Source organism: Oryctolagus cuniculus, chromosome 6 (genome assembly GCF_964237555.1).
Source record: "Oryctolagus cuniculus chromosome 6, mOryCun1.1, whole genome shotgun sequence".
NCBI lineage: Eukaryota > Metazoa > Chordata > Mammalia > Lagomorpha > Leporidae > Oryctolagus > Oryctolagus cuniculus.
Window position 1 is genome coordinate 48,022,657 of NC_091437.1, and position 25,552 is coordinate 48,048,208.

A 25,552-nucleotide genomic window follows, 5' to 3' on the forward strand; every position below is an offset into this window, starting at 1 on the left:
AGGGCAGGGTCTGAGTCAGCATGTACCTTCCTGCAAAGACATCAAACGAAGTGTCTTTCAACAAATGCCACCTCCCTTTGGGCTCTTATGCTCTGAGATGGAGAACGGGCAGGTCATTTCTTCTGTGTGCTGGAGCTTGGGCAGAGAGAAACTTTTCCTTTGAAACTTCAGAGGCATGGAAATAGAAAGCTTAAGCTTCCCAGAGGAGTTCCTTTCAAAGTAGAAAAAGTTCTCCCCACCTGTCAGTCAGCCCTCTTGCAGGATCTGAGCAATGCAGTTCTCTGACATGTTTTGACTTACTTTCCCACTTGCCTCCATGGGCCATTGATGGATCTGAATCCAAACGCACAAGATTCAAGCTCTAGAATCATTTAGAAAAAAATTCTACCCAGAAATAGAAAGAGAAATATCACCCACATGACTTTGAATGACTTTATAAGTACAGAGAGAAAATGAGAAAGTCATTTCTTTTATGGCATTTTTGAGCATTTGGTAGAAGGCAGATTTTCACTAATTTGGGAAACAATAGAAAGCGCATATCTAAATGTTTGGTACATGTAAACAGCCAGTAAAGATCAGGACTTCAGAGAAACAAAAAGAATTGTGGTTACCAGGGACTAGAGGGAAGAGTTGGGGAAGGGAACCATGTGATGTGTAGTTTTAGACTTGCCAGATCAAAAAATTCTTGAGATGTTTTACAATAGTACAAATGTTAACTCCTACCACTACTGAGCTGCACACTTAAGAATGGTTCTGATGGTAGATTTTATATTATGTGCTTACCACATTAAAAGGAAAAAGAGATATAAATGTTCTTTAGCACCAGATGAGTTGATTTGTATGCTACTGAAAGGTAAAGAGTTTAGGATGGCGCCATGGCTCATTAGGCTAATCCTCCGCCTGTGGTGCCGGCACCCCGGGTTCTAGTCCCAGTTGGAGCGCCGGATTCTGTCCCGGTTGCTCCTCTTCCAGTCCAGCTCTCTGCTGTGGCCCGGGAAGGCAGTGGACGATAGCCCAATTGCTTGGGCCCTGCACCCACATGGGAGACTAGGAAGAAGCACCTGGCTCCTGGCTTCGGATTGGCTAGCACTGGCCGGCTGTAGCAGCCATTTGGAGGGTGAACCAAAGGAAGGAAGACCTTTCTCTCTGTCATTCTCTCTCTCACTGTCTAACTCTGCCTGTCAAAAAAAAAAAAAAAAAAAAGTAAGTAGTTTGTAAATCTTAACACTTCTGCCTCTTAAATTCATGACTGTTGATGCATCATTATATATATATATTAACTTTAATGTTGATATATTAGATTCTTAGAGTCCCAATAACTACATAATTACTACAACACAATTCTCATCTCTCCTCAGGTTAATGTAATATTAATACAAAGAGAAGAGATTCAATATAGCTCATAGATACAGTTTTAACAATATAATGCTAATTCCCTTCCTTCCTCCGTCTTCCTTCCTTTGTTTCTCCTTGTTTCTTTCTACCTTACTTTTTTTAATTTTCAAGTTAACATATTTTAAATTTACATTATGGCCAAAGGCTTAATGTTCCACAAAACAAAGAGTTCAACAACTAAAAAGTAAAAAGACAACAGGAATATAGGCAAGGGCTATAAACAATAACATAACAAAAACCAGACATAGAAAGACAAATACCACATGTTCTCCCTTTCATGTGGGAGCTAAACTAAAAAAAAGAAGAAAAAATAAAAAATTAAAACAAAAAAAGAAATAACTTGTGTATATCAGTATTGCTACAAATATAGTTTTGTCAAACTTTGACTTATATTTTCATCAAATAAATGGCTAAGAATGACAAAGGGGGCTGGTGCCAGTAGCCTCCACCTGCAGTGCCAGCATCCCATATGGGCACTTGTTCTAGTCTTTCTGCTCCACTTCTGATCCAGCTTCCTGCTAATGTGCCTGGGATAAGCAGCAGAAGATTGCCCAAACTTGGGCCCCTCCCCGCACCCACGAGGATGAAGCTCTTGACACTTGGCTTCGGCCTGGCCCAGCCCCAGCTGTTTCCAGCCACTTGAGGAATGAATCAGCAGATGGAAGATACTCTCTCTCTTTTCTCTGTATTTCTCTCCTTCAATCTTTGTATCTCTAACTTTCAAATAAATAAATAAACCTTTACAAAATGATATACTACTGTAGTTGTAATGATCTGTGATTATTTAAAATTTACTGCATATGATACATCATATTTGAAAAAGACAAACTGCTAATTGCATTCAAAGGCTCTGAAAAGCATTCCTTCAATTTTAATAATATTTAACACTTATTGAACATTCTCAAGTATATTATCTCATCCAAACCTTTGGGAAAATCTGGCAGGTACACTGTACTTCATTTTTAAAATCACCAGACTGCCTTTGAAAGTTAATGGACTGGCCTTGGGCCACAGGTGTGGCAGAGCTAGACCTTGAACACATTACTTCTGACTCTAGATTAGGGACTCCTACCACTGCCTCAGCCCATGTGCTCTGTGCCATGAAAACTGCTTCATACTGTAATACTCACTTTAAATACTATTTACAGACATCATTTTTCAAATAATCTAGAAGCTAAATAATTAACATCTACAAGCCCTCAAGGACTTTATGAAGACCCCAGCATATTCATCAATATAGTGTAGGTACACTATTCTCCAATCATCTGATCAGTAACAAAGTATTAAAATAACTGATTAAATGATAAAGCACACTGGAGTTTTCAACTTTTTAACTAAGTGGCCTAGATTGAGTGGACAGTCTGGTCATAAAGTAAGAATCATTAAAATGCTCAGAAAAATTCTATCAGAAAATGTATTCAATGATAGATTTGTGTTTGGCCAAAAGGAAATAAGAATTTTTTAAACTTACTTAGGAACATGAACTCTGGCGTCAGAGAGACCTGATTTGAGTTCCAGTTGAGCTCTGCCATTTACTTTTTTATGTCTTAGGAAATTCCTTCACCTCTCTGAAGCTCATACATAAAATGTAGATAACAATTCATCCTTCAAGAATGTTTATTGTGGGAATTAGTCACTTAAGTAAATTATTACTGAATTAGCCATTATATTATAACATTTCAGAAAATAAATATTAACTTGTATAATGGTTGTTGTTACTTATTTAGGGTCTCTAACTTAAATTCTCTCATTCAATTATTTTTATTTTATTTTTATTTTTATTTATTTGACAGGTAGAGTTATAGACAGTGAGAGAGAGAAAGAGATGGAGAGAAAGGTCTCCCTTCTGTTAGTTCACTCCCCAAATGGCTACTATGGCTGGCGCAATGCCAATCCAAAGCCAGAAGCCAGGTGCTTCTTCCTGGTCTCCCATGCAGGTGCAGGGGCCCAAGCACTTGGGCCATCCTCCACTGCCTTCCGGGGCTACAGAAGAGAGCTGGACTGGAAGAGGAGCAATTGAGACTAGAACCCAGCACCCATATGGGATACTGGCGCTGCAGGCGGAGGATTAACCAAGTGAGCCACGGTGCTGGCTCCTCTCATTCAATCTTTAGCCATAAAATATAGATCATTTTGCTGGCATCTGAATTTGCGGGATAAAAGAAAAGAAAGCATTCCCAGCAGATGCCCTAAACAGCACTCTGGCCTCAGAATCAGCCCTTAAGGCATTTGGATCTGGCTAAAAAGCCCATGAGAATTTCTCAGGCATGGGAAGCCAAGACACTGTGACAAAAAAAAAAAAAAAAAAAAAAAAAAAAAAAAAAAAAAAAAACTAAATCAAAGATCTCTGCAAGTGAGATCCCAGTGGAAAGAATGGGCCATCAAAGAAGGAGGTACCTTCTCTGAAGGGAGGAAAACTTCCACTTTAACTATGGCCTTGTCTAAGTAAGATAAGAATTGGTGAACTCAAGAGTCTTCGATAGCCTTGGCAGCTCATGACAAGAACTTCTGCTGATCACTGACGTCATAAATAAGAGTGTCAATTGTTAAATCAACAACTGGAGTCACTGTACACTTGCTCCCCATGTAGGATCTCTGTCCTTAATGTGTAGTACTATGTGAATTAATAGTAAAACTACTAATCAAATGGTACTTTAAAAATAAAAAAGGAAAGCATTCCCCCTTTGGTGATTGACATACTCTGAATACTCAGAAAATATCAGGTCCATTATTGGACACCTCTATGTCCTGCCTCATATCCTCCTGAACTGTCTTCTGCCATGCCTGAAAACTTGCTTCCTATTGGTACAACCTGACAGAAAAGTAATCCCCTCACCACAGCTGTACACATTCTGAGCCTGGAACACATATGTGGGAATCTTCTATGCACAAGTGCATGTACAAATCTAAAATCTGATGGAGCTAACACACAATGAAGGGATTGCCCAAACACTGAAGCTGGTAGACAAATGCTCCCTTTTTCCAGCCCTTATGTGGACATTCTAGTTGCAAGCTACCAGTGTTTTAGGGAGTCTTTATAGTATTGAGCCTTAGTTTCTCAAAGCAGTGATCAGTTCAATATCACATTTTTTTCTCTTATGTTCTGTTTCAATTTGTCCAATTCCCCACTGCTGTTTCCTGGTATCATTTCTGAAATAGACTACCCACATAAGCTGTTTCCAGCTCCACTTTCAGGGAACTGAGAACGTCATACATACTCTTACAAGTCTAAGGGTAATATATTTTCCATGTAGGTGTTAACTCCTGAGGCTAATACTGAGATGTCTTTATGATGTCAGAAGATTGTTGGAAAGATCTCAGAGATGATTTCCACCAATCCAGTGACTGATTCTAGGACCCCTTTAATGACATTCAGTGGTATTCCAGTCTAGGGGTTGATACACTTTTTTGTAAATATTTACAGACAGTCTTTTCAGGTCAGGTGTTTTCTGTTGCAACTATTCAACTCTCTCTGTAGCACAAAGGCAAAGAGGACAACTTCAACTAATGGGATTGGTGTGACTGTGCTCCAGTAAGTCTTTACAAAAATTCATGGCTACTGTAGACCTGCAATACAGATGTGAACCAGGACCTCAGGTATTTCTAGGCAATTCTGTTAAAAAGTTATTAAATATAATTTTTATTCTAAAGATGCTCTTTTCAAAATATTTACAATAACCAAATATTTCTCCTTACCCACCCCTCATACAAATTATGCTGATATTAGAAAGGGCTTATGATGAGTATCTCAAAACTGATGAGTTAATGATAGCATTCATGAGTGCTACCCATCTCAGGTTTATACTCAGTACTCTTCTTGCTTTGGCCCTTTACATTCTGATGGAAACAGGTTAGATAGACTAAGCAACTTGCCTACATCTTCTCTAGCAAATGAATGAAAGAGCTAAGATTGGCACCTAAAAGTGTCTCCAAATGATTCCTTCTTTGGACCACAGGATGATACATAGTTTATCTGTAAAGCTAATAATTCCCTTATGGAATACCAAAGTGTATTTCAACTTATGGAAGCCAAACCAGGAAAGGTGGGGGAAAAAAAGTGTTGTGATAGTCTTGGGGAGGTTGTGTCTTCCATTCTTTATCAAAATATTTTTCATGGTTGGTCACCTAAAGCATGTTGGTGCTGTCATGTTGAACACAGTACTGGTTATGCTATAGTGGTTTTAAAAATTAGATTTTCATAGTTCATTTGGATGGTTCCTAGAATGAATTAGAGCATGAAACTTCGGATATGGACAGTTAAATCGTTTATATCCATACTAAAAATATATTTACAGTGGCTGACAGCTGTCACCTAAATTGTCACTAATTAGAAGGAAAACAAATTTACCAAAAATCAAGTCAGTATTCTGCTCTATAATGTAAGAAGACTTACTATCATGTACAAATTGTAATATATGAACTTTATAGAATGATATAAATTACATACAAGGGATTTTCAAAAAGCATGAAAATTCATACTATGAAAAACTTTTGTGTGGATTTCAAGATTTTTTACACAAAAATCAACGTATACTTTAAATTTTTCCTGAAAATTTTAATGTATATTATTTTCCAGCTGATAACAAGAAAATATTTTTGAACACAAAATGATAATATACTTTAAGCACATCTAACTTTAAAATGGAACAATAAACAGGAAGGATCGCAAATCCAGGATGATAAATTATCATTATTTTTAACGTTTATCATTTTATGGGGCCAGCGCTGTGGCACTGTGGGTTAAAGCCCTGGCTTAAAGTGCCAGCATCCTATATGGGCACCAGTTCTAGTCCCGGCTGCTCCACTTCCCATCCAGCTCTCTGCTGTGGCCTGGGAAAGCAGTAGAAGATGGCCTAAGTCCTTGGAACCCTGTACCCATGTGGGAGACCAGGAAGAAGCTCCTGGCTCCTGGCTTCGGATTGGCAGAGCTCCAGCCATTGCAGCCATCTGGGGAGTGAACCAGCAGATGGAAGACCTCTCTCTCTCTGTTTCTATCTCTCTCTGTAACTCTGTCTTTCAAATAAATAAAATAAATCTTTAAAAAAAAGATTTATCATTTCAAATTGACAAATAATAATTGTATATATTTATGGAGTACAATGTACTGTTTCAGTACATACACATTCACACTGTAGAATGATCAAATCAGACTAATTAACATATCATATCAAATATTTATCATTTTCTTGTGGTGAGAACATTTAAAATACTCAACTTTTGAGAAATACTTGTACATTATTACCAATAGTTAACTTGCTGTGCAATAGAATCCCAGAACTTATTTCTTCTATCTAACTGAAATTTTGTACCCACTCAACAAATTTTCCCAATATGATTATTTAGTTTCTAAATGGTGCCCATAATCCATGTTGAAGAGATTGACCATCAGACCAAAAGTATACACAGCTGAAATCAGAGTCCATGGTTAATGCTAGATGAACAGTGAGTTCAGCCCTGGGACAGAGTCTGGAAGCAAATGAACAGAGCAGAGTCCTCTGACATCCAACCTTTACACTGTGAGGGGAAAGAAAGAGAAATTAAATATTAAATGAAATTCTGGGTCAGATTTGATTTGAGAGTCTGAACAAACTCAAGATCTCAGAATAACAACAAAATTACTGAATGGTAAGATTCAGGATTCAGCCTCATTGCAATCAAACCAGAAGAAGGAAATACTACTTGAAGAAAGAATGATCCACAAATGGAGAAGTGAAGAGACTGGGAGTAGAGAGACCAGTATGAATAACTATAGCTATTTTTCTGGGTGCGACAAGAGACCTTTAACTTTATTCATTTTTATTTGAATGGCAGAGCAAGCAAGAGACAGAGATTTTCCATTCACTAGTTTACTCCTCAAATGCCAGCAATAGTGAGGAGTAGGCCAGATGAAGTCAAGATCCTGCGTCTCTCACGTGGATGTCAGGGACCCAGAAGTTGAACCATCATCTGCCTCCCAGATGTGTTAGCAGGAAGCTGGATCAAAAGCAGAGACAGAGGCAGGACTCCATCCCAGGCAACCTGGATATTGAGTATCAGCATCTCAGACAGCAACTTAATACATTGCTCCACTACAACTGCACTAACAAGAAACTTTAGAGACTGCTCTTCCCTTTAAAAATTATCCAAGAAATAATTTGCATCATTCTTAGACTTCATTTTTAAGTCTTGTCTCTGTTTTAGGATCTCCAAAACCAATGTGAATTTAATTACTCATCCATTTATTCAACAAATGCAAATCATTAATTTGCTGTCCATATCCTTTGAAAAACTTCATTTTTTTTCTTTAATACACACATCCTCTTTGGTACATATAATAAAATGGCATGAATGGGTTCAAGAATGCTGCTGACATCAATAAACCCAGGCTACCTCCTTGGATACCAAGATAGATCCAAGGATGGGCACATCACGACCAGTTAAGTAAGAAACTATTTAAAGTTTTTAAATTAATATTTGTACATATATATACTGTGCACTGCTAAAATCATGGGAATGAAAGTTTTCGCTTCTTTGACATTTTGTAATTGTAGCCCTTGAGCTTGTTTCATCTATGTTTTCATACAATATAAAATAGGTTATTGGGAGCTATAGTCACCCTACTATGCTATGGAATGCTAGGGATTTATCCCTTTGATCTAGCTCTGACTTGGTACCCATTATTCAAATTCCCCCATAGCCCTTCACCCTCAATCTCTAGCAATACTCTGTGTTCAGATTGAGGGTATTTTGTTATTGTCATTGTAGCTTCCACATATGAAGTAGATCATGAGGAATTTGTCTGTCTGTGTCTGACTTACTTCACTTAATGTGATGTTCCCCAGATCCATCCATTTTGCTGCAAATGGCAGGATTTCAGTGATTTATGACTGAATAATATTTCATTGTGCACATATACCACATTTTATGTATTCATTCATCAGATGATGGACATCTTGGTTGATACTGTATCTTGGCTATTGTGAACAGTGCTGCAATAAACACAGTGGAGCACATATCTCTTTAATATGATAATTTCATGTTTTGTGGATATATGTAAATTATTGGGATTGCTGGATCATAAAGAAGTTTGTAGCTCTATTTTTAAAGGAATTTACAAACTGTTTTCCATTGTGGTTACACTAATTTATGTTCCCACAAACTGTGTGTGAGTTCCCCTTTCTCCACATCCTCACTAGCATTTGCTACCTTCTTTTTGATAATAGCCATTCTAAAAGGAGTACACTGTTATCTCACTGTACATTGTTTCAAGATTTGTTTTATTTGTTTGAAACACAGAGGGACAGCAATAGAGAGAGAGACTGGGAGCTAAAGAGATTTTCCATCTGCTGGTTCATTCCCAAATGGCTCAAAGACCAGAGCTGGGACAGACTGATGCCAGGAACCTGGGATTCCATCTGACTCTCCTACATACATGGGACTTGGGCCATCTTCTACTGCTTTCCTGGGTACACTAACAGGAAGCTGGGTTAGAAGCACAGCAACGAGACTCACAACTGGAACACTGATATGGGATGCTGGCATTCCACATGGCAGCATAGCCTGCTGTGCTACAATGCCAGCCCCCCATTGTGGTTTTGATTTGTATTTCCCTGCTGATTAATGATATTGGCATTGTTTCCTACATTTATTGACCATTTGTATTTCTTCTTTTTGAGAAATGTTTACTCAGGTCCTTGGCTCATGTCTTAACAGAATTTTTTTTTAGTTTTTGAATTCTTTATATACTTGGGATATTAACCTTTTGTTGGATAAGTAGCTTTCAAATATTTTCTTCCATTGTATTGGATGTCTCTTCACTATGTTTATTATTTCCTTTGCTGTGCAGAGGCTTCTGAATTTGATACAATTCCAATTGTCTAGCTTTGCTTTTGTTGCCTGCGTTTTTGGTGTCTTACCCAAAAATTCATTGTCTATGGCAATGTTGTGAAATGTTTCCCTTCTGATCTTCTAAAAGTTTCACAGTATTGGGTGTTACTTTCAGGTCTCTGAGCCATCATGAGCTTTTTATACATTGAAATGACACTTTTCTCTCTCTCTCTGATAGTGTGATATGAAGATATGTAACTTGAAACCATTATGCTGTCACAGGAAACATCAGGGAATTGGTGGGTTTGAACCACAGAGGCAAGCCTTCTTCAAAGTCAGAACAGGGGCCAGCACTGTAGTGTGGTAGGTTAATCCTCCACCTGTGATACCAGCATTCCATACAGGTGCCAGTTCTACTCCTGGCTGCTCCTCTTCCAATCGAGCTCTCTGCTATGGCCTGGGAAAGCAGAAGATGGCCCAAGTCCTTAGGTCCCTGCACCCCTGTGGGAGACTTGGAGGTGGCTTCTGGCTCCTGGCTTCAGATTGGCCCAACTTCACTCGTTGTGGCCATTAGGGGAGTGAACCAACGGAAGGAAGACCTTTCTCTCTGTCTCTTCCTCTCTCGTCTGTAACTCTCCCTCTTAAATAAATAAATAAATAAAATCTTTTATAAAAAGAACATTTTTTAAAGTTTTATCTGTTAATAAACCTTTATTGCATAAGCCTGTTTGGTGTTTGTTGCTGTTGTTTTTTGTCATTTGGTTTATGTCTTTGCAGAGACAGAGTACTTTGTGCTAGAGTCTGGGAAACCAAGACAAATGACACTATGCCATAACTTTAGAACACTCCCCTTGTAACAGAAATATTATCTCTATGCATCACATTGATGAAGACATGCCTAATTTCAAGAAGCCACTGAAGCATTGGAAGAATGCTGGGTAATGCTATTAAAAATGAATGTAAAAGGAAGAATTTTTTGGCCCAGGGCCAACGATATGGAAATACAGACCAAAAACGTGTGCTGCTTCTGTGCACAGGGTAAGGAATCATCCAAAAAGTTATTTGAGAACCTGCAAAGTTTGACCGAATGTGAATCAAATCAGTTTCTATGAAGCACTTAAACATTCACTGTTCTGTGCAGAAAAGAACCACTGGGGTGTGTCCAGAGCCTTTAAGAGCAAAACGCACGTTCTCTACTCCAACAAATATTGACAATAAGATGCTTATGCAGAATTAATTAGATTAGTGTCAGGGATGAGTTACAAAGGCAGTAACATCTAAGGGATCAATTACATTGTCTTTATCCTTAAAATCAACAGAAACTGTTATAAATGTCAGATTGATTATATTTTGAGATCATAGCTATATCCAGTTACATCCTCTGTCACAAGAAACATGGCTGAGAATTTTAATCTTTCTTTTGCAAGAGTAAAAGCAATCCATTGGCATATCCCTTTTACTGAACACAAAATTGAGATTTATCTTGCTAAGTTATATCCTTACAAAAGAAAAAGAAAATAAGTATTTTTGCCTTCTAGCTATAAAGTAAGATCTCATGGATTTAGATTTTGACTTTTAAATACAAAGCACAAATGTGTGTTGTGGAACAGCAAGAATAAAAACTAACAGGCAAACTAACCACCTGCGTATCTTGTTGGACTGCATTCAGATTCAGGAGATCCGAGGCAGAGCCTTCGATGTGCATTTCTAATAAGTTCCCTGGTGATGCTAATCATTTCATGTCCACAGACCTCACTTAAGGAATCAAGGATGGAAAAGAAAGAGTTGAACTATCCAGGATTCACAAAGCCTGGGTTTATTCCATTTCCATCATTAGATAGTTGTAAGCTCTGGCTAGTATCATTTGTATGGTATCTAAAACTGACAAATTTAATTCAACATGATAAAAAAGGCTTGAATATGTTATGCAAGCTGTCTAAAAATCCTCTCCATACAACTTCCCATGTTCTTTTGCTTGATGGAAGCAATCTACCAAGCCTAATGTGAATACTGCTCTTGGCTCTTCCGTCTCCATCACTTCCCTATACACAAGCATCACCAAGTTTCCTCCAGTTCCTTCCTGAATAATTCTGAGCTTCTTTCATTGTTGTTGTTTTTTTCTCTTTAATTTAACACTACTAAATTTAAGTAACACCATGTTTCTCTTTACCATATTATAAAAGACTCTTACAAAGTGCCTCCTCTTGTCTCTTCTAACAAATTATTCGTTCACTTATTCAGCAGAATAAAATCTTTAGCAGCCTGCTTAGAAGTATTTTCACCTTTTGGACACAGCACATTTAATACAGCACTTTTCTGTCCTTATCCTCTCAGCCATGTGGTTGGGTGGATTCCACCTACCTTCCCATCACAACATTCTATTTACATCTAACCACTTGCCACCTCTGTGAAATCCTTCAGTGATTTCCAAAGTTTTTAAGCACATGGATGGCAGACTTTATGATGACATAGGCAATGCATGATCTCACCCTCATTGATCCCCTTCACCTCCTCTCTTGCTCTCTCATTCTGGTCATAGAGTTCTCCTTTTAGTTTTTTGAATGCACCACGCTCTTTCTCATGTTAGGTCTTTTGCACCTGTTGTTTCCATAGTCTTTGACTTTCTCTTCCCTGATTCACTGAGTCCCATCTGTTAAGTCATTTTTTCAGGGCGCTGCTTTAGCATCACTTCCTGATTCTCAAGCGTGGGTCAGGTAAAGACTCCGGCAAATGTGCCAGAAATGCTTTGCCCGTGAACTTAATACTGCTCAGTGATAGAAGTTTAATGCCTCTTTTCCCCAGTAAAAGGTTTGTGTCATGAGGATGGGTAACCCATTTGCTTTACATGAACTTGAGAATATTTTCAGCAGTTGATATACTGAATTCAAATGGAAAATTTATGGAAATGAATTAGCCTGTTCTAAGCATTAATGGCCAGATCTAACAGGATATTGGGAAATTATTGAATACTTTGGTTTCTCTGCTTCAATTTATCTTGATTGCCAATCTTATTTTTTTCCCACTACTGAAAGTTATTTCAAACTAGAGTCCCAAACATCTTATTCTTCTGTTCACTAAGAGCAGCTCTGTCCAATTGAAATAAAATATGAGCTATTTATTGGAACTAAAATCTTCTAATGGCTATTCAAAAACATTTAAAAGGCACAAATAGTATTAATAATATATTCTAATAGACTCATTAGACTCAAAACATAATTTCAGCGATCAATATAACATTATTAATGAGATATCATATTCATTTTTATCATACTGAATCTGGAGTACATTTCACTCTTACCAGACATATATCTCTCAAATGTTCAATATCCCTATGCAGCTAGTGGCTCCTCTATTAGCACTGACTTTTTACAAAGTTTATTTTGAACAGATTATAGATTCATAAGTTTCAAAGAAAAATAAGGTATGGTCTTATGAACACTTCATCCTGTTTGCACCAATGTTGACATCTTGTGTAACTACAGTACAATAACAAAGCTAGGAAACTGAGTATGGCCCATCACTGCCTTTTAAGGCAGAAGCCTTTTCCTTCCTACAGACCTAGATTTTTCTGAGATCATCAGTTTGGTACGTTCTCCCTTCTCTTTTGGGGAGAAATTAATAAGAAGATGGTAAGATGGGCTATGGATTTTATTCCAATTTTGCTTTCTTCTGGAGAGAGGAAAAACTGTCACCTTCCATTTCTGAAAGGAAGATCTTCCCCTGGAGATAGATATATCTGTATCTATATCTATATCTACATCACCATATATATATATATATATATATATATATATATATAGAAGATATCCCCCCGGATACACACACACACACACACACACACACATACATCTCCTTATTTTAGGTAGTCCTGCTTCTGCTGAAGCAGTGATAAGATCCTGGAATACAAGATAAACATATTTATTTTTAGATCTCCTACACCTGCCTTGGTTTACACTGAGAAGATGCTTAGTGAGTATTTGTTGAGCTATTTATTTTATTGAGGTAGATTCTTGACATTATCCAACTGTTTGGTGAAAGGTATTTGTTATTCACATTTTCAAACTACTACTCAACTGTTATGTGCCCAAAAGGAAAAAAAATCATGTAATCTTTGAGTAAGTTTGACATATGGCTTTTCTTGAGCAAAAATGTTTGTAATTTTTTCAATATAGTGCCATATAATAAATTAGCCAGTAGGGACTATTCTATCTATATAGGATATAAGCCTTTTCATCTAAACTTGGTTTTCATCCAAATTCAGCCTTTGAATACTTGCTTTCCATTCTGCAGATAGTTTTTATTGAGTTCAAACTTTCCATACTTCAAATAGAGAAAAGCAGAGATATAAAGACTTCGCAGGCACACTAGTCTATATAATATTCAGCTAATAATTGGTTCACAGATACAAACAATTGTTTTTCTCTTCCCAATTCCTACAGCCTAGATAGGTTGAATCAGCTCCAAAAGCTACAAATAGAGTAAGACCCAAATACCTCAGCTGCATGATTAGCTGTATCCCTAGAACCAGCATAGGGCCTGATCCAAGGCAGAGATCAGAAAATGTGTGCTGAGCAAATGAAAGGATGACACATCATTTGTGTCATCTTTGAATGGATGTAGGATCAAAGGACAGATTTTCTGGGTTGTAATGGATCTGGTATCTTACAGAGAGCTTCCACAGTAGACACTCTAGGAAATGTCACCATCTAAGCTGTAGACCCACAGGGCCTATGCAAAAAACTTGCACCTTACCTTGCATAATCATTACAATGTTCCTTCTTTTATCCAGAAATATCTGAGGATTAGGGATTGGTGTTCTAATCATTACTGTCTTCTAGGAGTGTTCAAATCTGCACAATTAACAGCAGCACGTCCTCAGATCCTTCCTTACAATTTACTTAGATAAAGCATCCACCTGCCAACCAGCTTTTCCTTTATCCTTTGCCAGAAACCAGGGAATCACTTTTTGTCCCTCTTCTGTTTAAGCTCCCACATCCAATTTAATACCAAGTACCAGAGACTCTCATTCTAACACATCCGTGGAATCTCACCCAGTTCTCTTGCATCATGCATCTCTAACTTGGGAAACAGCAGCAGTGTATAGGTGGTCGCACAGATCTATCTGAAGGGTGCAAATGTCATTCAAACCCATAAATATCTTATCATCAGTAGCAAGCTACATCTTTAGTGTGGTTTCAAATGCTAGAGCCAATGTGCCTCTCAAAGGTTGTATCTTCCACTCCCCCTCACATATTATATTTGGGCCATACTGGACATCAGATCTCCTAAGTGACAGCACTTTTTTCCTCATGTCCTTTTCATTTGTTGTAATTGCTATACCATCTTGTATCTCACTTTCCGGCTAATGCCTGTTCATCCTTCAAATTTCAGTTTAAATGTTACTTTAGGAAGTTTTCCTTGACCCTTAAATCAGCATAGAACTCCGTTTTCTGATTCCACATTCACACATCACATTTCTTTTTCATGACATTTATCATAATTACAGCTTCTTGTTTAACATCCATCTTTGTTCTACTGTCAATTCCATCAGGGCAGCATCTGTGTGTGTTTTAGGAACCATTGCCAATCAATGTCTAAAACACTGCTGGTAGGTTTCAAGTGCTTGATCATTACTTATCAAAGCAATTAAGTGTATGTTTTCATCTTTTTCAATACCCATCATCTTTCCTTCTTTTATATCATTATAAGACTGTCCTACCTCTGCAAACAAGGTAAAAATGATCACCTTTATAAGTAGGATAGGATAGATAAGGTGCCACTGCTGGACATTGCAGGATTTGCTTGGGGAAAATATTTTGTGTAACAAAAAAGATACTCAACAGAAAGTTCAGACTCTGAGTTTTAATACCAGGGTTTGCCATTAAGTGGCACTTAAACTTCAGTCTGTCTCTTCCCTGCTCAGGTCATGATTTACCTTTATGTCTATAGAGTTAAGAAAATTTTAAATGACACCTGGAACTCATGTTATATGTCTACGGGCTTCTCCAGGGAAAACCACAATAACTGACCCTTTGATCATAAGGAATGGGTGCCATGGAAGATCTTTAAAATGAACATTCCTCCATAACTGTCTTTTAGAGAATCTAAGGGCAATGTTGAACTTCTCATAAAAATGCATGTGTGTGTGTATGTGCATGATGCTGAAAATTTTGCTTAAAATGTCAGGGTAAGAAGCATTGATATAAACAAAATTTATCAATATTTCTAAGGCCATCTCTGGGAAAGTTTTTGAAGAAATTGAACTTGATTTTTATTTCTTGTCAGCATTTAAAATTTGTTTATGTTATCTGGGAGACAGAAATAGAGAGCTCCCATATGAATGTTAACACTCTACATGCCTGCAACGATCAGAGCTGGGGAGGACTAAATCAGGCCAAGACTAGGAACTCAATCCACTTCCTCCACATGGGTGGCAGGAACCTAATTACTTGAGATATCACTGCTGTCTCCCATAATCTATTCTGGAGAGAAGGTGAAGGCAGGAGCCAGAGATGTATATCAAACCCAGGGACTCCTACATGGAGTGTGGCAGGCTAACCGATGTCTTAATCACCAGGCTGAATACCTGTTCCACTTATCATCCATCTACTTACTCTCTGTTTTCTCAGTTCCCTACAGGTGCTTGAGAGGGAGCTCCATTTGGTAGTAAATGTCTCTAATATATCTCAATTGCCAAGAAATATTATTAATCTAGCAAGCAGAAAAAAAATCCAAAAAACTTCAAAGGCCTAGCAGTTATGTGAGACTATCAGTGATGGGGAACACACATTGAACACTTCCTAAAAATCCAGGTAATGTCACAAGTACCATATCTAGATTATTAATTTCAATTCTCACTCCTCTACTCTTAAAGTATTTGTAAGGTAGATACTAATATTAGATGCATTTTAAAGATGAAAACCTAACAGCACAGAGGATTTAAATTTCTTCTCTAACATTTTTAAGTTTATTTGGTAGTAAATCCAAGTATTTTAGCTCTGTGTTTTGCTCTTAATATGCTTAATTAGAAGTCAAAGAATATTAATTTAAATGGTGATGTATCCTTTTGCCTGTAAAATTAAATGATTACTGTCATTTAAATGTAATATTTTTGCTACATATAGGGCAATTAAATGGGTATTAGCACCTACTGCTCACTTAAATGATAACTGCAACAACCAATATGTAAGGAACAGACAAAGCATTCTTATTCTTCATCAATTCCACTTTGGTCTTCTGTGTTAGGAATATAATCAAATGACACAACTAATGCTTGTGACTTTTATATACTTCTTACACAAGAAAACTAAAGACACCGTAATTTTAAAAATTTAGTCAACTGATTTTTGACAAAGGGATCCAAATGTTAAAATTAAAAAAAGAATGTCTGCCCATTACATGGTGCCAAAACAATTAGATATTCATGAAAAATCAAATGTACTTATGAGCTGGATCATAGATGAAAAATAAGAGCTAGAAATATGAACTTTTCTAGGGTTTAGCAGGTATATGAGGATACTTAAGTTTATGGAAAAATGAAATACAAAGATAAGTTTATTTTGAAGCAAAATTTTTGAAATCCATGTATAATTTTTTCATAATATTTTTCAAGAACCCTCATATTTGTGGACTTGAGGTAGGCAAATATTTCTCAAGCACAATAAAAACAAAACCCATAAAAGACAAAATTTGACTTCATCAAAATTTAAAACTTCTGATCATTAAAAGATAGTATTAATAAAGTAAAAATCTAAACCACAGGCTGGAAGGAATATTTGTTATACATACATCTGACACAAAATTTGCATCAATAATATATAAAGAACTTCTAGTAATCAATGGTAACAAAATGAATCACTCCACAGATGAAAGTATTTGAATGAACCATATGTATGTGAAAATCATTAATACTGTGGAAATGTATATTAAAAGCATAATGATATACTGTAGTTCTTAGAATAGTTAAAAATAAGATGTCAAGTGTTGTTGATGATATGAAGCCATGAGAAAACTAATTTTTTTTTAAGATTTATCTTAATTATTTGGAGGGCAGAATTACAGGGAAAGAGAGAGAGGAAAGTTGACATTATGTGGACAGTAAAAAGAAATTTGAAGATACAACTCTGCTGACAGTGAGGCTACTGGCAGGCCACAGGGCAGGGATTCAAGTGGTCTCTAAAAGCTGGAAAAGGCAAGGGACTGGCTTCTTCCCTGGAGCTCCAGATAAAAGCAACTCTACAAAATATATTAGACCTGTGTTTCTAATTTTGGACTTCTGACCTCCAGAACAGTAAGATAATAAATAGGTGTTGCTTTAAGCTACCAAATTTTTAGGGGATGACTGCAGCAGTAATGAAAACTTAAAACAAGTAGGAGTTGATTTGAGTTTGGGCAATATTGTATTGGTCAAATTGTACTGTGTGTATAACCATCTAGGTTGAATAAAGGAAATTTTGAACAATGGCCAAAGAAGCAAAAAGTCACATTATCTGAAGTCTTGATTGGTTTACCCTTCAATACCAATCAAGATCGTCAAAGAAGATTGTGTCTATCCCCTTCCCTCAGATAAATGGATAACGGCCCAGAGGACCCTCTGCACTGGGCCTGTACACTACAGTGATCCCCCTCTCTATATACAGAGCACTTCACTTGGAGTGTGTATGTGGGAGTGTTATATCTCAATGAGAATCTGTTGAAAATTCTACCAAGAAAACTAAAACTCACAAATTTTTCACATCATTTCAAATATCTCAGAGAACTCCCAAAAGAATGAATCATTGATGTTTCTATGAATCCCAGCTTAATTATGCCTACTCTGGTAGCAAAAAACAAATGCCTTTCTCACTCAGGTGATCCCATTACTGAACTGCCTCTTAGAACTGCAGCTCCCAGTCCAGCATGCTAAGTGAAAAGAGCAGCTTGAGAGCTGTCTGCATCTGATTGCCCAGAATCTGCTTCTGCGGAGCATGAAATGGGTAGATCCGACACCAGTTTCTACATCGTGAAAACTCGTGCTTTAAAGTAACCGTCTATTATTTACAATCCATTTCTCATGACCAGAAGAATCTTTCCCCATCATGTTAGAGAAGCATCCGTTTCCTTCAAGATTATGAGGCAACTATTCATTGCTCACTGCACAAAGAAAAATTTCACTGGGTATCGTGCCCACCTACTTTTCTCTTATTTTGAGTAACAGAGTGGAAGGAGAGATGTCTACAATGGCCAGGGCTAGGCCAGGCTGAAGGCTAGAATTCACTCAAGGTCTCCCACGTGGGCAGCCAGGACTTAAGAACTTCAGGCATCACTTGCTGCCTCCCAAGGGCTACATTAGCATGGATTCAGGAATCGAGTCAGGACTTACTGGCAAGCACATTGATGTGAGAGCCAGGCATCCTGAGTAGCGATGTAAACTGAAGCCAAATGCCCAACCAGAAATTCACCTGTTCATTTTAAATTCAGTGTTCCCCTTATATCAATTTTTATTCCAAACTAATTTTCTTTGTTTCTTAAATATCCATATACATTTATACATTTGAGCCTTTGTAACATAATGCTCCCTCCCTGATTAATCTAGTTCCTTTTTTCATTTAACATTACTTACTGGACAGCTACCCGAGGCCAGGAAGTGGAACTGATACAATAGACACAATGGTGAACAAAACAAATGTTTCCCTTCACAGAACTTACACTCACGGTGAAGGAAATATTAATAAAACAATCAAACAAATAAAAAATGCCAAACTGTGGTCAGTATGGTGAATAGAAATGACTGGGGGTTTTGAACAAGGTTTCACCTCCCTCCAGTTAGAATGGCTGTCATACAGAAATCAAAAATGACAAATGCTGGCAAGGATGTGGGGAAAAACGTACCCTAATCCACTCTTGGTGGGAATGTAAACTGGGGTAGCCACTGTGGAAGACAGTATGGAGATTAGAAATCTGCAAATCAGTCTACCATATGACCCAGCCATCCCACTCCTGGGAATTTACCCGAACCAAAAGAAACCAGCATATGAATGAGTTACCTGAACCCTCAAGCTCACTGTAACACAGTTCACAATAGCGAAGACGGGTAATCAACCCAGATGTCCACCAACTCTTGACTGGATAAAGAAATATGGTACATATCCACTATGGAATACTACTCAGCTGTAAAAAACAAACAAACAAACAAAAAACACCTTTTTTTTTTTTGCAATAAGATGGACGCAACTGGAAACCATTATACTTAGTGAAATAAGTCAGTCCCAGAAAGACAGATATCATGTGTTCCCTGATCAGAGGTAACTAATAGAGCACCTGAAATGTAATGTATTGGAGTGAAATAGACTTTATGAGATTCAATGTTTGTTTATAGCCTTTGTTTCCTCTGTTGAGGAAAAGTGTTTTTTTTTTTATTTTTTTCTTCATCCTATTTGTTGAAATATTTTACGAAGTGTAGGGTTAACCATATGATCATTAAGTAAACTGAAAATATATCTTTGTAAAAATTAAGAGTGGGAATGTGAGAGGGGGGAGGAAGAAGGGTGAAACATGGGTAGGAGGGAGGGTTGGGGGGGAATGTTGCTATGTCCCTAAATCTGTTTATATGAAACACATAAAATTTGTATAATTTCTAAAAATTTAAAAAAGAAAAAAAAGAAATGAATGCGGGTTTTGAGAGAGATTAAAACAGAAATGGATCTTGATTTTGGCATCAAAAAGGTTTCTCTAAGGAAAGGTTGCCTGGGTTGTGGTGTAAAGGATATGAAAAGTTAAACTGGATAACAGCAGGTGTGTGTGGGTGTGTGTGGGTGGGTGTGTGGGTGTGTGTGTGTGTTTGGAGGAGGTATGATGGGAAATGGCTTGAGGAGGTAAAAGAAAACCACTGTGGTGTTACATAAAGAGCAAAGGGAAGTGGGAATCTTGAGCAAACTGTGGATAGAGACAGGGCCTAAGCCCTGCAGGTTTCTCTAACTCATGCCTCCTCAGATTCTGGTCATAGCTTAGGAGCTTTAGGAAAACACACTGGGACTCTAATGGGGTAGGCCATAGGATCAAATTTTCTTTCTGAACCATCCACACCAGCTGACCTGGGAAAATGGATCAAAAGTGGAAAGATGAGATGAAAGAGGGCCTGAAAGAACCCTTTGTAGGATTCTACAGAAGATACCATTGTAGTTTGTACATGGCTCATAGGTTGTTCCAGCTCAAAGGAATTTGTCGTGTTGGTATAGTGGTGGGCATAGCTGCTTTCAAAGGAATTTGTCAGGATATGTATTCAATGTTTCGGTTTTGTAAGTGAGGAAATTATGGTCCAAATGGGGCAGGATTTCTACCTAACAAATAGTTGTTTATTTCTCTTATTAAGGAAAAAATATCCAAACATATAAAAAAGGCAAAAGAATAACAATGTCATTTCAGTGTTATACTGCAGCATTATACAACAGATCTGCTCAAGGGCTACATAATTTGCTAGGAGAGAGCACACTTGTTTGACATGCTCTTTCTGCTTACACATCTTATTGAGGTATTATTAGCATATGAAGTTGTATATATTTAAGCTGTACAACCTGGGATATTGCTGCTTATATTTTGTAAAAAGATTACCACATTCTAACTAATTAACAAATCTGTCATCTCTTCATAGTTATTACTTGTGTTTGTTTATGTGTTGTGAGCTCACTCAATATCTATCCCTCTTAGTAAATTCCATGTATACTACAATCTAGTACTGTTAACTATCATCATGCTGTATATTAAACCTCTTTAACTTATTAATCAGGTGCATAGATCAAACTCTCTACCCTTCAATCAATATTATCTCATTCTCTCCAGTCCTTCACAATCACCATCTCCACTGCTTCTACAAATTTGACTATTTTGAATTTTACATACAAGTGAGATCATGCAGTGTTTCCCTTTCTTGCTTACTGCACTTTGCATAATATCTTCCAATTCCACCTATGTGTTTCAAGTGGCAGAATTTCTTTCTTAAAGCAATATAATACTCTATGATGAACACAGATATACAAGTATATATTGTATTTTCTTTAGTAATTAATCTGTTGATGGACAGTAAGATTTCATATCTTGACTACTGTGAATAATGCTGCAAAGAACACAGGAGTGTAGATACCTCTTTGGGATGCCGCTTTTAATTCACATGTATATAAAAGTACTTCAAAAATTCACAGAAATATGGAATTAAATGATGTTTCTTTGGTCAAAAATTTTGGAATTCAAATATACAAGGGGTCTTCAAAAAGTTAATGGAAAACACATACTATGAAAAAACTATGCTTGTTTTTCAAAAAAATTTTTGCACAAAAATGAACTTGTCTTTTAATTTCATTGTTCATGAATTTTTTTGGAAGTACTCTCCTATTCTCCTAAGTGAAATCAGAGAACCATAAAGCAATATTTTTGAGGAAATTTGATGGTGTTTTCCATATCAGCTGTGATAATTTCAATCTTTCTATCTATATACAAGAGTTTCCCATTGTGCAACATCCTTATCAACACTTTTAACCTTTTTTATTTTTGAAAGTAGATACCTAAGAGGCATGAGGTTTGGCTTATTGTGTTTTCTTGAAGACAAGAGATATTGAGCACATTTTCATAAGTATGTTAAGTATTTAAATCTCTTCTTTTGCAAAGTATCTAGTTAGATCCTTTCCCAATTTCAAATCAGATTGCTTTTTATTGTATGATTTCCTTAAATATTTTGGATATTAATTGCTTATAGATACAGCTTGCAAACGTTTTTCCCACTCTGTAGGTTCTTTTCAAATTTTCTGACATTTTTGCTATACAAGCTTTTAGTTTGATACAACCCTACTTGTCTACTTTTGCCTTTGTTGGCTACATTTTTTGTATGACATAAAAAATTACTGTCATGACCAAGTCAAAAAAGTTTTAATCCTGTGCTTTCTTCTAGAAACCTTACAATTTCAACTTTGATTCTTTAAATCTTTAATCCAATTTGAGTTGCTTTTTGTTGTTGATATGAGAAAAGAGTACAATCTTATTCTCTTGTATCTTACTATCCAGTTTTATCAAATATTATTTGTTGATAATATTTGGATTTTCCATATAAGTGAGATCATGCAATATATTCCCTTTCTTGCTTACTTTCCTGTATATAATACTGTGTGTGTACAAGTGTACTTGGCACCCTTGTGAAAAATCATTTGACTATAAATATATTGGTTTATTTCAAGAACTCTCTATTCTGTTCTATGGGTCTATATGTTGTTTTTATACCAAGGCCACACTGTTTTAGTTACAAGAGCTAATATAATTTGAAGTCAGGAAGTGCGATGCCTCAAAGTTTTGCCCTTGTTCAAGCATGATTTGGTGATTGAGGGTCTTTTATGGTTCAATATGAATTTCAGAATTTTTCTTATTTCTGTTTAAAATGTCAGAGGTTTTAGATTTCTTTGTATGATTTTATATTTTAATGGTTTAATTTTTTCAATTTGTGAACATGGGATATCCTTCCATATATTTGTGTCTTGTTTAATTTCTTACAACATTATTTTATAGTTTTCAGTGTAGGGTATACATTGAGGTTCTCTATCACATTTTCATTTGCTTTTCTTGTATCTTCATATCTAGAATTTGTTTATTATTAAACAAATTATTATTATTAAATTATTTATTATTTATATTCTTGTTGAAATTTTATTTGGTTGTTATATTGCTTTCCTGATTTTTAAATATTGTTTATCTGTGTCTCTTAGTTCACTGACCTTATCTTTTTCTAAAAATATTTATTTGAAAAAGTTACAGAGAGAGAGAGCTCAATCTTCCACCTGCTGATTCACTCCCCAAATAGCCACAAAAGCCAGGCTGGGTCATGCTGAAACCAGGAGCCTATAACTGCCTCTAGGTCTCCCACATGGGTGTGGGGCCCTAGCCCTTGAGCCTTGTTCCGCTGCTTTCCTTGCACATTAGCAGGGAGCTGAGTAAGAAATGGAGCAGCTGGGATTCAAACTGGCACTCATATGGGATGTTGACATTGCAGGCCATAGCTTAACCCCCTGCACCACACCACCAGTCTCACTTCACTTCTTTAAAGCAATTATTTTGAGTTTTCCATCCGATAACTCATGAATCTACATCTCTTTGAAAGTTTATTGTGCTTCTCTGGTGATGATATGCTGCCCCAAATTTGTATGTTCTTTACATCTTTGTTTCAATAACTTTGCATTTGAAAAAGGAGTCACTTCTTCCAGACTCCTAAGAGTGGCTTCACTATGGTAAGATCTTCATTTGGGAGACACATGAGGACTCTGACGAGGAGGCTATGTGGGAGCACGTGGTAGAAGTAAGAACAATGCTACAGAGGGTGCTGAATGTAGGGGTGTTTGACAGTTCTGGGCCTGGGTGGGGCACAGTGGCCAGTGGCTCAGGGGGCTCAAGGCCATGATGCTGGCAACTCTATGGTCCTCAGCAGCAGAAGATGTGAGGCAGGGGCTCAAGTGTGGCTCTGGATTCAGCAGTGTGTACATCTGTGTGTGTGGAGGCAGGGGACAGCGGTGTGGTGTCAGGGACTGAAACTAGCAGGATTGCCAGGAGGCAATCATGCAGTCATAGGCAGCTTACAGAAATTACTGTTTTTATTAACATCTCATTCCTTCAACCCCTCCCCCCATTTCCTCCTCATCCTCCTCTTTCTGCTTCTCTTCCAAGAAGTCTCATTTTCTTTGCCCTCAGGCACCAATGCTTTCCCTGAATTACTGTAAACTTAGAGTTATCATAGAAGGCCCTTGAGAAGTCATTTAATTTGGCATCTTGGTGGGCTAACTCCCCTGCAAAAAAGATTCTAACACCTTTTAGACCAAGGACCAAGGCATATGCCTCTTGGCATGTCCTGTATGTTGGGTGGGTTTTGCTCATAAGACTGATCCTCCCAAACGTTAGAACAGTGCATTACATGAACAGAATCCGATTCAGAAAAAAGACAACTGAGAAATCACTAATGAAAGGAATTTAATTCTGTAAAGTGAGACAGAGTTACACATATTCTGGATTTTAATTGAAAAGATTAACTAATCTTCTGCCATTATATAACAGATTTGAATCTATCCTTAGCCATTAATTGACTTGGGCAGGTAAGTTTATTACGGATCCTATGGCACCCTTCCTGAAAAGATAAACTGTGACTAATGATACACAGTGTGAACGAGTTTAATTTCCTCACAATGTTAAAGTAGTATGCAGAAGTGGGCATGGCAAAATCTAGGACTGACATGTAAATGATGGTATAACACAAGCATGTCATTTTTGTTATTCTCTGTAACAAACACCTGTAAACCTTTTAAATACTGAATCACAATATGTAAGTATTTTTACCTCATACATTGTCTACCTTCTGATTGGATTGTTAACTCCCTGAGGGCAGGGACCTTGTTTGTCATATGTTATACTGTGTCCCCCTGACAGTACCTTACCTGGCCCACCACTGATGTACTATTTGTTGAATATATGCATGAGTGAAATGGTTACTATTTAACAACATACTTATTGCAGTTAAAAGCAAGCATAATCAAACATATCTTAGAAAGAACTGGGGAAACAAGACTATCATAGCATTCTAGTAGAGGTATTTGCAACTAAAGGGATAATAATCTTTTCATCCCATTTTAGAGTTCCCACTTTGTCCCTGACATCTTCTGACCCTTAACTGGCTGAGGGACACTGAAGATTGAGATTGCCTAGATATCTTGACACCTAAGCCACAGATAGATTCATCTTCAAGTTCAGGTTTAAAATATCTGAGGGGCTGGTGCCATGCTATAGTGGGCAAAGCCACTGCCTGTAGTGCTGACATCCCATGTGGGCACCAGTTTGAGTCCTGGCTGCTCCACTTCAGATCCAGCTCTTTGCTATGACCTGGGAAAGCAGCAGAAGATGGCCCAAGTCCTTGGGCCCCTGCATCCCTTGTGAGACCCAAAAGAAGCTCATGGCTCCTGGCTTTGGATCAGCGCAACTTCTGCAATTGCAGCCATTTGGAGAGTGAATCAGCGGATGGAAGACACCTCTCTCTCTCTCTCTCTCTCTCTCTCTCTCTCTTTGCCTCTGCCTTTCTGTAACTCTCCCTTTCAAATAAATAAATACATGTTTAAAAATATATATCATCTGAATATTAAAAATGGAATACATTCTACCTATCAACCAGAGATATGGGTAAAAGCATAATAAGATAATAATGAAATACAGATTATTGCCAGGTGACCCAGACAAGTCTAACAGAGCAAAGAAGAATGAAGCATCACATAAAAATTGTCTTGGGTGGGGTGGGTGTTTGGTCTTCAGTAAGATGTTGTATCACATATCAGAGCACCTGCACTCAATAGCTCAATCC